A 13,506-nucleotide genomic window follows, 5' to 3' on the forward strand; every position below is an offset into this window, starting at 1 on the left:
TTTTCATGCTCCTGGACTTTCTTTTTTTTTTTTTTTTTTGCTCCTCGCATTTTTCACACCTTTTCATGCTCCTGGCATTTTTCACAACTTTTCATGCTCCTGGCATTTTTCACACCTTTTCATGCTCCTCGAATTTTTCACACCTTTTCATGATCCTGGCCTTTTTTTTTTTTTTTTTTTGCTCCTCGCATTTTTCGCCCCTTTTCATGCTCCTGGCCTTTTTTTTTTTTTTTTTTTTTGCTCCTCGCATTTTTCACACCTTTTCATGCTCCTGGCCTTTTTTTTTTTTTTTTTTGCTCCTCGCATTTTTCGCACCTTTTCATGCTCCTCCCATTTTTCACACCTTTTCATGTTCCTCGCATTTTTCACACCTTTTCATGCTCCTTGCGTTTTTCACACCTTTTCATGCTCCTGGTCTTTCTTTTTTTTTTTTTTTTTTGCTCCTCGCCTTTTTTACACCTTTTCATGCTCCTTGCATTTTTCACACCTGTTCATGCTCGTCGTCTTTTTCTTTTTCTTTTTTTTTGCTCCTCGCATTTTTCACACCTTTTCATGCTCCTCATCTTTTTTTTTTTCTCCTCGCATTTTTCACACCTTTTCATGCTCTTTGATTTTTTCACACCTTTTCATGCTCCTCGTATTTTTCTTTTTTTTTTTTTTGCTCCTCGCATTTTTTACACCTTATCATGCTCCTTGCATTTTTCACACCTTTTATTGCTCGTCATCTTTTTCTTTTTTTTTTTTGCTCCTCGCATTTTTCACACCTTTTCATGCTCCTTGCATTTTACACACCTTTTCATGCACTTCGTATTTTTTTTTTTTTTGATCCTCGCATTTTTCACACCTTTTCATGCTCCTGGTCTTTTTTTTTTTTTTTGCTCCTCGCCTTTTTTACACCTTTTCATGCTCCTTGCATTTTTCACACCTTTTCATGCTCGTCGTCTTTTTCTTTTTTTTTTTTTTTGCTCCTCGCATTTTTCACACCTTTTCATGCTCCTCCCATTTTTCACACCTTTTCATGTTCCTCGCATTTTTCACACCTTTTCATGCTCCTTGCGTTTTTCACACCTTTTCATGCTCCTGGTCTTTCTTTTTTTTTTTTTTTTTTGCTCCTCGCCTTTTTTACACCTTTTCATGCTCCTTGCATTTTTCACACCTGTTCATGCTCGTCGTCTTTTTCTTTTTCTTTTTTTTTTGCTCCTCGCATTTTTCACACCTTTTCATGCTCCTCATCTTTTTTTTTTTCTCCTCGCATTTTTCACACCTTTTCATGCTCTTCGATTTTTTCACACCTTTTCATGCTCCTCGTATTTTTCTTTTTTTTTTTTTTGCTCCTCGCATTTTTTACACCTTATCATGCTCCTTGCATTTTTCACACCTTTTATTGCTCGTCATCTTTTTCTTTTTTTTTTTTGCTCCTCGCATTTTTCACACCTTTTCATGCTCCTTGCATTTTACACACCTTTTCATGCACCTCGTATTTTTTTTTTTTGATCCTCGCATTTTTCACACCTTTTCATGCTCCTGGTCTTTTTTTTTTTTTTGCTCCTCGCCTTTTTTACACCTTTTCATGCTCCTTGCATTTTTCACACCTTTTCATGCTCGTCGTCTTTTTCTTTTTTTTTTTTTTTGCTCCTCGCATTTTTCACACCTTTTCATGCTCCTTGCATTTTTCACACCTTTTCATGCTCCTGGTCTTGCTTTTTTTTTTTTCCTCCTCGCATTTTTCACACCTTTTCATGCTCCTTGCATTTTTCACACCTTTTCATGCTCCTGGTCTTTCTTTTTTTTTTTTTTTTTTGTTCCTCGCATTTTCACACCTTTTCATGTTCCTGTTCTCTTTTTTTTTTTTTTTTTTTGCTCCTCGCATTTTTCACACCTTTTCATGCTCCTGGCCTTTTTTTTTTTTTTTTTTTTTGCTCCTCGCATTTTTCACACCTTTTCATGCTCCTGGCCTTTTTTTTTTTTTTTTTTGCTCCTCGCATTTTTCGCACCTTTTCATGCTCCTCCCATTTTTCACACCTTTTCATGTTCCTCGCATTTTTCACACCTTTTCATGCTCTTTGCGTTTTTCACACCTTTTCATGCTCCTGGTCTTTCTTTTTTTTTTTTTTTTTGCTCCTCGCCTTTTTTACACCTTTTCATGCTCCTTGCATTTTTCACACCTGTTCATGCTCGTCGTCTTTTTCTTTTTCTTTTTTTTTTGCTCCTCGCATTTTTCACACCTTTTCATGCTCATCTTTTTTTTTTTTCTCCTCGCATTTTTCACACCTTTTCATGCTCTTCGATTTTTTCACACCTTTTCATGCTCCTCGTATTTTTCTTTTTTTTTTTTTTGCTCCTCGCATTTTTTACACCTTATCATGCTCCTTGCATTTTTCACACCATTTATTGCTCGTCATCTTTTTCTTTTTTTTTTTTGCTCCTCGCATTTTTCACACCTTTTCATGCTCCTTGCATTTTACACACCTTTTCATGCACCTCGTATTTTTTTTTTTTGATCCTCGCATTTTTCACACCTTTTCATGCTCCTGGTCTTTTTTTTTTTTTTTGCTCCTCGCCTTTTTTACACCTTTTCATGCTCCTTGCATTTTTCACACCTTTTCATGCTCGTCGTCTTTTTCTTTTTTTTTTTTTTTTTCTCCTCGCATTTTTCACACCTTTTCATGCTCCTTGCATTTTTCACACCTTTTCATGCTCCTCGTATTTTTTTTTTTTTGCTCCTCGCATTTTGCACACCTTTTCATGCTCCACGCATTTTTCACACCTTTTCATGCTCCTGGACTTTCTTTTTTTTTTTTTTTTTTTGCTCCTCACATTTTTCACACCTTTTCATGCTCCTGGCATTTTTCACAACTTTTCATGCTCCTGGCATTTTTCACACCTTTTCATGCTCCTTGCATTTTTCACACCTTTTCATGCTCCTGGCTTTTTTTTTTTTTTTTTTTTTTGCTCCTCGAATTTTTCACACCTTTTCATGATCCTGGCCTTTTTTTTTTTTTTTTTTGCTCCTCGCATTTTTCGCACCATTTCATGCTCCTGGCCTTTTTTTTTTTTTTTTTTTTTGCTCCTCGCATTTTTCACACCTTTTCATGCTCCTGGCCTTTTTTTTTTTTTTTTTTGCTCCTCGCATTTTTCGCACCTTTTCATGCTCCTCCCATTTTTCACACCTTTTCATGTTCCTCGCATTTTTCACACCTTTTCATGCTCCTTGCGTTTTTCACACCTTTTCATGCTCCTGGTCTTTCTTTTTTTTTTTTTTTTTTGCTCCTCGCCTTTTTTACACCTTTTCATGCTCCTTGCATTTTTCACACCTGTTCATGCTGGTCGTCTTTTTCTTTTTCTTTTTTTTTTGCTCCTCGCATTTTTCACACCTTTTCATGCTCCTCATCTTTTTTTTTTTCTCCTCGCATTTTTCACACCTTTTCATGCTCTTTGATTTTTTCACACCTTTTCATGCTCCTTGTATTTTTCTTTTTTTTTTTTTTGCTCCTCGCATTTTTTACACCTTATCATGCTCCTTGCATTTTTCACACCTTTTATTGCTCGTCATCTTTTTCTTTTTTTTTTTTGCTCCTCGCATTTTTCACACCTTTTCATGCTCCTTGCATTTTACACACCTTTTCATGCACCTCGTATTTTTTTTTTTTTGATCCTCGCATTTTTCACACCTTTTCATGCTCCTGGTCTTTTTTTTTTTTTTTGCTCCTCGCCTTTTTTACACCTTTTCATGCTCCTTGCATTTTTCACACCTTTTCATGCTCGTCGTCTTTTTCTTTTTTTTTTTTTTTTGCTCCTCGCATTTTTCACACCTTTTCATGCTCCTTGCATTTTTCACACCTTTTCATGCTCCTGGCCTTTTTTTTTTTTTTTTCCTCCTCGCATTTTTCGCACCTTTTCATGCTCCTCCCATTTTTCACACCTTTTCATGTTCATCGCATTTTTCACACCTTTTCATGCTCCTCGTCTTTTTTTTTTTTTGCTCCTCGCATTTTGCACACCTTTTCATGCTCCTCGCATTTTTCACACCTTTTCATGCTCCTGGCCTTTTTTTTTTTTTTTTTTGCTCCTCGCATTTTTCACCCCTTTTCATGCTCTTGGCCTTTTTTTTTTTTTTTTTGCTCCTCGCATTTTTCACACGTTTTCATGCTCCTGGTTTTTTTTTTTTTTTGCTCCTCAAATTTTTCACACCTTTTCATGCTCCTCGCATTTTTCACACCTCTTCATGCTCCACGCATTTTTCACCCCTTTTCATGCTCCTCGTCTTTTTTTTTTTTTGCTCCTCGCATTTTTCACACCTTTTCATGCTCCTTGCATTTTTCACACCTTTTCATGCTCCTCGTCTTTTTTTTTTTTGCTCCTCGCATTTTGCACACCTTTTCATGCTCCTCGCATTTTTCACACCTTTTCATGCTCCTCGCATTTTTCACACCTCTTCATGCTCCTCGCATTTTTCACACCTTTTCATGCTCCTTGCATTTTTCACACCTTTTCATGCTCCTGGCCTTTTTTTTTTTTTTTTTGCTCCTCGCATTTTTCACACCTTTTCATGCTCCTGGTCTTTTTTTTTTTTTTTTTTTTGCTCCTCGCATTTTTCACACCTTTTCATGCTCCTTGCATTTTTCACACCGTTTCATGCTCCTGGTCTTGCTTTTTTTTTTTTTCCTCCTCGCATTTTTCACACCTTTTCATGCTCCTTGCATTTTTCACACCTTTTCATGTTCCTGGACTTTTTTTTTTTTTTTTTTTTGCTCCCCGCATTTTTCACACCTTTTCATGCTCCTTGCCTTTTTCACACCTTTTCATGCTCCTGGCCTTTTTTTTTTTTTTTTTTTTGCTCCTCGCTTTTTTCACACCTTTTCATGCTCCTGGCCTTTTTTTTTTTTTTTCCTCCTCGCATTTTTCGCACCTTTTCATGCTCCTCCCATTTTTCACACCTTTTCATGTTCCTCGCATTTTTCACACCTTTTCATGCTCCTTGCATTTTTCACACCTTTTCATGCTCCTCGTCTTTTTTTTTTTTTGCTCCTCGCATTTTGCACACCTTTTCATGCTCCTCGCATTTTTCACACCTTTTCATGCTCCTGGCCTTTCTTTTTTTTTTTTTTGCTCCTCGCATTTTTCACACCTTTTCATGCTCCTGGCCTTTTTTTTTTTTTTTTTGCTCCTCGCATTTTTCACACGTTTTCATGCTCCTGGTTTTTTTTTTTTTTTGCTCCTCAAATTTTTCACACCTCTTCATGCTCCTCGCATTTTTCACACCTTTTCATGCTCCTTGCATTTTTCACACCTTTTCATGCTCCTGGTCTTGCATTTTTTTTTCCTCCTCGCATTTTTCACACCTTTTCATGCTCCTTGCATTTTTCACACCTTTTCATGCTCCTGGTCTTTCTTTTTTTTTTTTTTTTTTGTTCCTCGCATTTTCACACCTTTTCATGTTCCTGTTCTCTTTTTTTTTTTTTTTTTGCTCCTCGCATTTTTCACACCTTTTCATGCTCCTGGCCTTTTTTTTTTTTTTTTTTGCTCCTCGCATTTTTCGCACCTTTTCATGCTCCTCCCATTTTTCACACCTTTTCATGTTCCTCGCATTTTTCACACCTTTTCATGCTCCTTGCGTTTTTCACACCTTTTCATGCTCCTGGTCTTTCTTTTTTTTTTTTTTTTTTGCTCCTCGCCTTTTTTACACCTTTTCATGCTCCTTGCATTTTTCACACCTGTTCATGCTCGTCGTCTTTTTCTTTTTCTTTTTTTTTGCTCCTCGCATTTTTCACACCTTTTCATGCTCCTCATCTTTTTTTTTTTCTCCTCGCATTTTGCACACCTTTTCATGCTCCACGCATTTTTCACACCTTTTCATGCTCCTGGACTTTCTTTTTTTTTTTTTTTTTTGCTCCTCGCATTTTTCACACCTTTTCATGCTCCTGGCATTTTTCACAACTTTTCATGCTCCTGGCATTTTTCACACCTTTTCATGCTCCTCGAATTTTTCACACCTTTTCATGATCCTGGCCTTTTTTTTTTTTTTTTTGCTCCTCGCATTTTTCGCACCATTTCATGCTCCTGGCCTTTTTTTTTTTTTTTTTTTTTTGCTCCTCGCATTTTTCCCACCTTTTCTTGCTCCTGGCCTTTTTTTTTTTTTTTTTTTGCTCCTCGCATTTTTCGCACCTTTTCATGCTCCTCCCATTTTTCACACCTTTTCATGTTCCTCGCATTTTTCACACCTTTTCATGCTCCTTGCGTTTTTCACACCTTTTCATGCTCCTGGTCTTTCTTTTTTTTTTTTTTTTTTTGCTCCTCGCCTTTTTTACACCTTTTCATGCTCCTTGCATTTTTCACACCTGTTCATGCTCGTCGTCTTTTTCTTTTTCTTTTTTTTTGCTCCTCGCATTTTTCACACCTTTTCATGCTCCTCATCTTTTTTTTTTTCTCCTCGCATTTTTCACACCTTTTCATGCTCTTTGATTTTTTCACACCTTTTCATGCTCCTCGTATTTTTCTTTTTTTTTTTTTTTGCTCCTCGCATTTTTTACACCTTATCATGCTCCTTGCATTTTTCACACCTTTTATTGCTCGTCATCTTTTTCTTTTTTTTTTTTGCTCCTCGCATTTTTCACACCTTTTCATGCTCCTTGCATTTTACACACCTTTTCATGCACTTCGTATTTTTTTTTTTTTTGATCCTCGCATTTTTCACACCTTTTCATGCTCCTGGTCTTTTTTTTTTTTTTTGCTCCTCGCCTTTTTTACACCTTTTCATGCTCCTTGCATTTTTCACACCTTTTCATGCTCGTCGTTTTTTCTTTTTTTTTTTTTTTTACTCCTCGCATTTTTCACACCTTTTCATGCTCCTCCCATTTTTCACACCTTTTCATGTTCCTCGCATTTTTCACACCTTTTCATGCTCCTTGCGTTTTTCACACCTTTTCATGCTCCTGGTCTTTCTTTTTTTTTTTTTTTTTTGCTCCTCGCCTTTTTTACACCTTTTCATGCTCCTTGCATTTTTCACACCTGTTCATGCTCGTCGTCTTTTTCTTTTTCTTTTTTTTTTGCTCCTCGCATTTTTCACACCTTTTCATGCTCCTCATCTTTTTTTTTTTCTCCTCGCATTTTTCACACCTTTTCATGCTCTTCGATTTTTTCACACCTTTTCATGCTCCTCGTATTTTTCTTTTTTTTTTTTTTGCTCCTCGCATTTTTTACACCTTATCATGCTCCTTGCATTTTTCACACCTTTTATTGCTCGTCATCTTTTTCTTTTTTTTTTTTGCTCCTCGCATTTTTCACACCTTTTCATGCTCCTTGCATTTTACACACCTTTTCATGCACCTCGTATTTTTTTTTTTTTGATCCTCGCATTTTTCACACCTTTTCATGCTCCTGGTCTTTTTTTTTTTTTTGCTCCTCGCCTTTTTTACACCTTTTCATGCTCCTTGCATTTTTCACACCTTTTCATGCTCGTCGTCTTTTTCTTTTTTTTTTTTTTTGCTCCTCGCATTTTTCACACCTTTTCATGCTCCTTGCATTTTTCACACCTTTTCATGCTCCTGGTCTTGCTTTTTTTTTTTTCCTCCTCGCATTTTTCACACCTTTTCATGCTCCTTTCTTTTTTCACACCTTTTCATTCTCCTGGTCTTTTTTTTTTTTTTTTTTTTTTGTTCCTCGCATTTTCACACCTTTTCATGTTCCTGTTCTCTTTTTTTTTTTTTTTTTTTGCTCCTCGCATTTTTCACACCTTTTCATGCTCCTGGCCTTTTTTTTTTTTTTTTTTTTGCCCCTCGCATTTTTCACACCTTTTCATGCTCCTGGCCTTTTTTTTTTTTTTTTTTTGCTCCTCGCATTTTTCGCACCTTTTCATGCTCCTCCCATTTTTCACACCTTTTCATGTTCCTCGCATTTTTCACACCTTTTCATGCTCCTTGCGTTTTTCACACCTTTTCATGCTCCTGGTCTTTCTTTTTTTTTTTTTTTTTGCTCCTCGCCTTTTTTACACCTTTTCATGCTCCTTGCATTTTTCACACCTGTTCATGCTCGTCGTCTTTTTCTTTTTCTTTTTTTTTTGCTCCTCGCATTTTTCACACCTTTTCATGCTCATCTTTTTTTTTTTTCTCCTCGCATTTTTCACACCTTTTCATGCTCTTCGATTTTTTCACACCTTTTCATGCTCCTCGTATTTTTCTTTTTTTTTTTTTTGCTCCTCGCCTTTTTTACACCTTATCATGCTCCTTGCATTTTTCACACCATTTATTGCTCGTCATCTTTTTCTTTTTTTTTTTTTGCTCCTCGCATTTTTCACACCTTTTCATGCTCCTTGCATTTTACACACCTTTTCATGCACCTCGTATTTTTTTTTTTTGATCCTCGCATTTTTCACACCTTTTCATGCTCCTGGTCTTTTTTTTTTTTTTGCTCCTCGCCTTTTTTACACCTTTTCATGCTCCTTGCATTTTTCACACCTTTTCATGCTCGTCGTCTTTTTCTTTTTTTTTTTTTTTTGCTCCTCGCATTTTTCACACCTTTTCATGCTCCTTGCATTTTTCACACCTTTTCATGCTCCTCGTATTTTTTTTTTTTTGCTCCTCGCATTTTGCACACCTTTTCATGCTCCACGCATTTTTCACACCTTTTCATGCTCCTGGACTTTCTTTTTTTTTTTTTTTTTTTGCTCCTCACATTTTTCACACCTTTTCATGCTCCTGGCATTTTTCACAACTTTTCATGCTCCTGGCATTTTTCACAACTTTTCATGCTCCTGGCATTTTTCACACCTTTTCATGCTCCTTGCATTTTTCACACCTTTTCATGCTCCTGGCTTTTTTTTTTTTTTTTTTTTTTGCTCCTCGAATTTTTCACCCCTTTTCATGATCCTGGCCTTTTTTTTTTTTTTTTTTGCTCCTCGCATTTTTCGCACCATTTCATGCTCCTGGCCTTTTTTTTTTTTTTTTTTTTGCTCCTCGCATTTTTCACACCTTTTCATGCTCCTGGCCTTTTTTTTTTTTTTTTTTTGCTCCTCGCATTTTTCGCACCTTTTCATGCTCCTCCCATTTTTCACACCTTTTCATGTTCCTCGCATTTTTCACACCTTTTCATGCTCCTTGCGTTTTTCACACCTTTTCATGCTCCTGGTCTTTCTTTTTTTTTTTTTTTTTTGCTCCTCGCCTTTTTTACACCTTTTCATGCTCCTTGCATTTTTCACACCTGTTCATGCTGGTCGTCTTTTTCTTTTTCTTTTTTTTTTGCTCCTCGCATTTTTCACACCTTTTCATGCTCCTCATCTTTTTTTTTTTCTCCTCGCATTTTTCACACCTTTTCATGCTCTTTGATTTTTTCACACCTTTTCATGCTCCTCGTATTTTTCTTTTTTTTTTTTTTGCTCCTCGCATTTTTTACACCTTATCATGCTCCTTGCATTTTTCACACCTTTTATTGCTCGTCATCTTTTTCTTTTTTTTTTTTGCTCCTCGCATTTTTCACACCTTTTCATGCTCCTTGCATTTTACACACCTTTTCATGCACCTCGTATTTTTTTTTTTTGATCCTCGCATTTTTCACACCTTTTCATGCTCCTGGTCTTTTTTTTTTTTTTTGTTCCTCGCCTTTTTTACACCTTTTCATGCTCCTTGCATTTTTCACACCTTTTCATGCTCGTCGTCTTTTTTTTTTTTTTTTTTTTTTGCTCCTCGCATTTTTCACACCTTTTCATGCTCCTTGCATTTTTCACACCTTTTCATGCTCCTGGCCTTTTTTTTCTTTTTTTCCTCCTCGCATTTTTCGCACCTTTTCATGCTCCTCCCATTTTTCACACCTTTTCATGTTCATCGCATTTTTCACACCTTTTCATGCTCCTCGTCTTTTTTTTTTTTTGCTCCTCGCATTTTGCACACCTTTTCATGCTCCTCGCATTTTTCACACCTTTTCATGCTCCTGGCCTTTTTTTTTTTTTTTTTTTTTGCTCCTCGCATTTTTCACACCTTTTCATGCTCTTGGCCTTTTTTTTTTTTTTTTTGCTCCTCGCATTTTTCACACGTTTTCATGCTCCTGGTTTTTTTTTTTTTGCTCCTCAAATTTTTCACACCTTTTCATGCTCCTCGCATTTTTCACACCTCTTCATGCTCCACGCATTTTTCACACCTTTTCATGCTCCTCGTCTTTTTTTTTTTTTGCTCCTCGCATTTTTCACACCTTTTCATGCTCCTTGCATTTTTCACACCTTTTCATGCTCCTCGTCTTTTTTTTTTTTGCTCCTCGCATTTTGCACACCTTTTCATGCTCCTCGCATTTTTCACACCTTTTCATGCTCCTCGCATTTTTCACACCTCTTCATGCTCCTCGCATTTTTCACACCTTTTCATGCTCCTCGCATTTTTCACACCTTTTCATGCTCCTGGCCTTTTTTTTTTTTTTTTTGCTCCTCGCATTTTTCACACCTTTTCATGCTCCTGGTCTTTTTTTTTTTTTTTTTTTTGCTCCTCGCATTTTTCACACCTTTTCATGCTCCTTGCATTTTTCACACCGTTTCATGCTCCTGGTCTTGCTTTTTTTTTTTTTCCTCCTCGCATTTTTCACACCTTTTCATGCTCCTTGCATTTTTCACACCTTTTCATGCTCCTGGACTTTTTTTTTTTTTTTTTTTTGCTCCCCGCATTTTTCACACCTTTTCATGCTCCTTGCCTTTTTCACACCTTTTCATGCTCCTGGCCTTTTTTTTTTTTTTTTTTTTTGCTCCTCGCATTTTTCACACCTTTTCATGCTCCTGGCCTTTTTTTTTTTTTTTCCTCCTCGCATTTTTCGCACCTTTTCATGCTCCTCCCATTTTTCACACCTTTTCATGTTCCTCGCATTTTTCACACCTTTTCATGCTCCTTGCATTTTTCACACCTTTTCATGCTCCTCGTCTTTTTTTTTTTTTGCTCCTCGCATTTTGCACACCTTTTCATGCTCCTCGCATTTTTCACACCTTTTCATGCTCCTGGCCTTTCTTTTTTTTTTTTTTGCTCCTCGCATTTTTCACACCTTTTCATGCTCCTGGCCTTTTTTTTTTTTTTTTTGCTCCTCGCATTTTTCACACGTTTTCATGCTCCTGGTTTTTTTTTTTTTTGCTCCTCAAATTTTTCACACCTTTTCATGCTCCTCGCATTTTTCACACCTCTTCATGCTCCTCGCATTTTTCACACCTTTTCATGCTCCTTGCCTTTTTCACACCTTTTCATGCTCCTGGTCTTGCATTTTTTTTTCCTCCTCGCATTTTTCACACCTTTTCATGCTCCTTGCATTTTTCACACCTTTTCATGCTCCTGGTCTTTCTTTTTTTTTTTTTTTTTTGTTCCTCGCATTTTCACACCTTTTCATGTTCCTGTTCTCTTTTTTTTTTTTTTTTTGCTCCTCGCATTTTTCACACCTTTTCATGCTCCTGGCCTTTTTTTTTTTTTTTTTTTTGCTCCTCGCATTTTTCACACCTTTTCATGCTCCTGGCCTTTTTTTTTTTTATTTTTGCTCCTCGCATTTTTCGCACCTTTTCATGCTCCTCCCATTTTTCACACCTTTTCATGTTCCTCGCATTTTTCACACCTTTTCATGCTCCTTGCGTTTTTCACACCTTTTCATGCTCCTGCTCTTTCTTTTTTTTTTTTTTTTTTCTCCTCGCCTTTTTTACACCTTTTCATGCTCCTTGCTTTTTTCTCTCCTGTTCATGCTCGTCGTCTTTTTCTTTTTCTTTTTTTTTTGCTCCTCGCATTTTTCACACCTTTTCATGCTCCTCATCTTTTTTTTTTTCTCCTCGCATTTTTCACACCTTTTCATGCTCTTCGATTTTTTCACACCTTTTCATGCTCCTCGTATTTTTCTTTTTTTTTTTTTTGCTCCTCGCATTTTTTACACCTTATCATGCTCCTTGCATTTTTCACACCTTTTTTTGCTCGTCATCTTTTTCTTTTTTTTTTTTGCTCCTCGCATTTTTCACACCTTTTCTTGCTCCTGGTCTTTTTTTTTTTTTTGCTCCTCGCCTTTTTTACACCTTTTCATGCTCCTTGCATTTTTCACACCTTTTCATGCTCGTCGTCTTTTTCTTTTTTTTTTTTTTTTGCTCCTGGCATTTTTCACACCTTTTCTTGCTCCTTGCATTTTTCACACCTTTTCATGCTCCTGGCTTTTTTTTTTTTTTTTTTTTTTTTGCTCCTCGCATTTTTCGCACCTTTTCATGCTCCTCCCATTTTTCACACCTTTTCATGTTTCTCGCATTTTTCACACCTTTTCATGCTCCTTGCATTTTTCACACCTTTTCATGCTCCTCGTCTTTTTTTTTTTTTTGCTCCTCGCATTTTGCACACCTTTTCATGCTCCTCGCATTTTTCACACCTTTTCATGCTCCTCGCATTTTTCACACCTCTTCATGCTCCTCGCATTTTTCACACCTTTTCATGCTCCTTGCATTTTTCACACCTTTTCATGCTCCTGGCCTTTTTTTTTTTTTTTTTGCTCCTTGCATTTTTCACACCTTTTCATGCTCCTGGTCTTTTTTTTTTTTTTTTTTTTTTTTGCTCCTCGCATTTTTCACACCTTTTCATGCTCCTTGCATTTTTCACACCTTTTCATGCTCCTGGTCTTGCTTTTTTTTTTTTCCTCCTCGCATTTTTCCCACCTTTTCATGCTCCTTGCATTTTTCACACCTTTTCATGCTCCTGGATTTTTTTTTTTTTTTTTTTTTGCTCCTCGCATTTTTCACACCTTTTCATGCTCCTGGCCTTTTTTTTTTTTTTTCTTTGCTCCTCGCATTTTTCACACCTTTTCATGCTCCTTGCATTTTTCACACCTTTTCATGCTCCTGGTTTTTCTTTTTTTTTTTTTTTTTTTGCTCCTCGCATTTTTCACACCTTTTCATGCTCCTTGCATTTTTCACACCTTTTCATGCTCCTGGTCTTTCTTTTTTTTTTTTGCTCCTCAAATTTTTCACACCTTTTCATGCTCCTGGCCTTTTTTTTTTTTTTTTTTTGCTCCTCGCATTTTGCACACCTTTTCATGCTCCTGGCCTTTTTTTTTTTTTTTATTGCTCCTCACATTTTTCACACCTTTTCATGCTCCTTGCATTTTTCATACCTTTTCATGCTCCTCGCATTTTTCACATCGTTTCATGCTCCTGGCATTTTTCACACCTTTTCATGCTCCTAGAGTTTTTGACACCTTTTCATGTTCCTCGCATTTTTCACACCTTTTCATCTTCCTCGAATTTTTCACACCTTTTCATGCTCCTTGCATTTTTCACACGTTTTCATGCTCCTCGCATTTTTCACACCTTTTCATGCTCCTCATCTTTTTTTTTTCTCTGCATTTTTCAGACCATTTCATGCTCCTCGAATTTTTCACACCTTTTCATGCTCCTTGCATTTTTCACACCTTTTCTTGATCCTCACATTTTTCACACCTGTTCATGCTCCTCATCTTTTTTTTTTTCCTCTTTGCATTTTTCACACCTTTTCATGCTCCTCGCATTTTTTATAACTTTTCATGCTCCTC

Source organism: Cervus elaphus, chromosome 10 (genome assembly GCF_910594005.1).
Source record: "Cervus elaphus chromosome 10, mCerEla1.1, whole genome shotgun sequence".
In the NCBI taxonomy this organism is placed as follows: domain Eukaryota; kingdom Metazoa; phylum Chordata; class Mammalia; order Artiodactyla; family Cervidae; genus Cervus; species Cervus elaphus.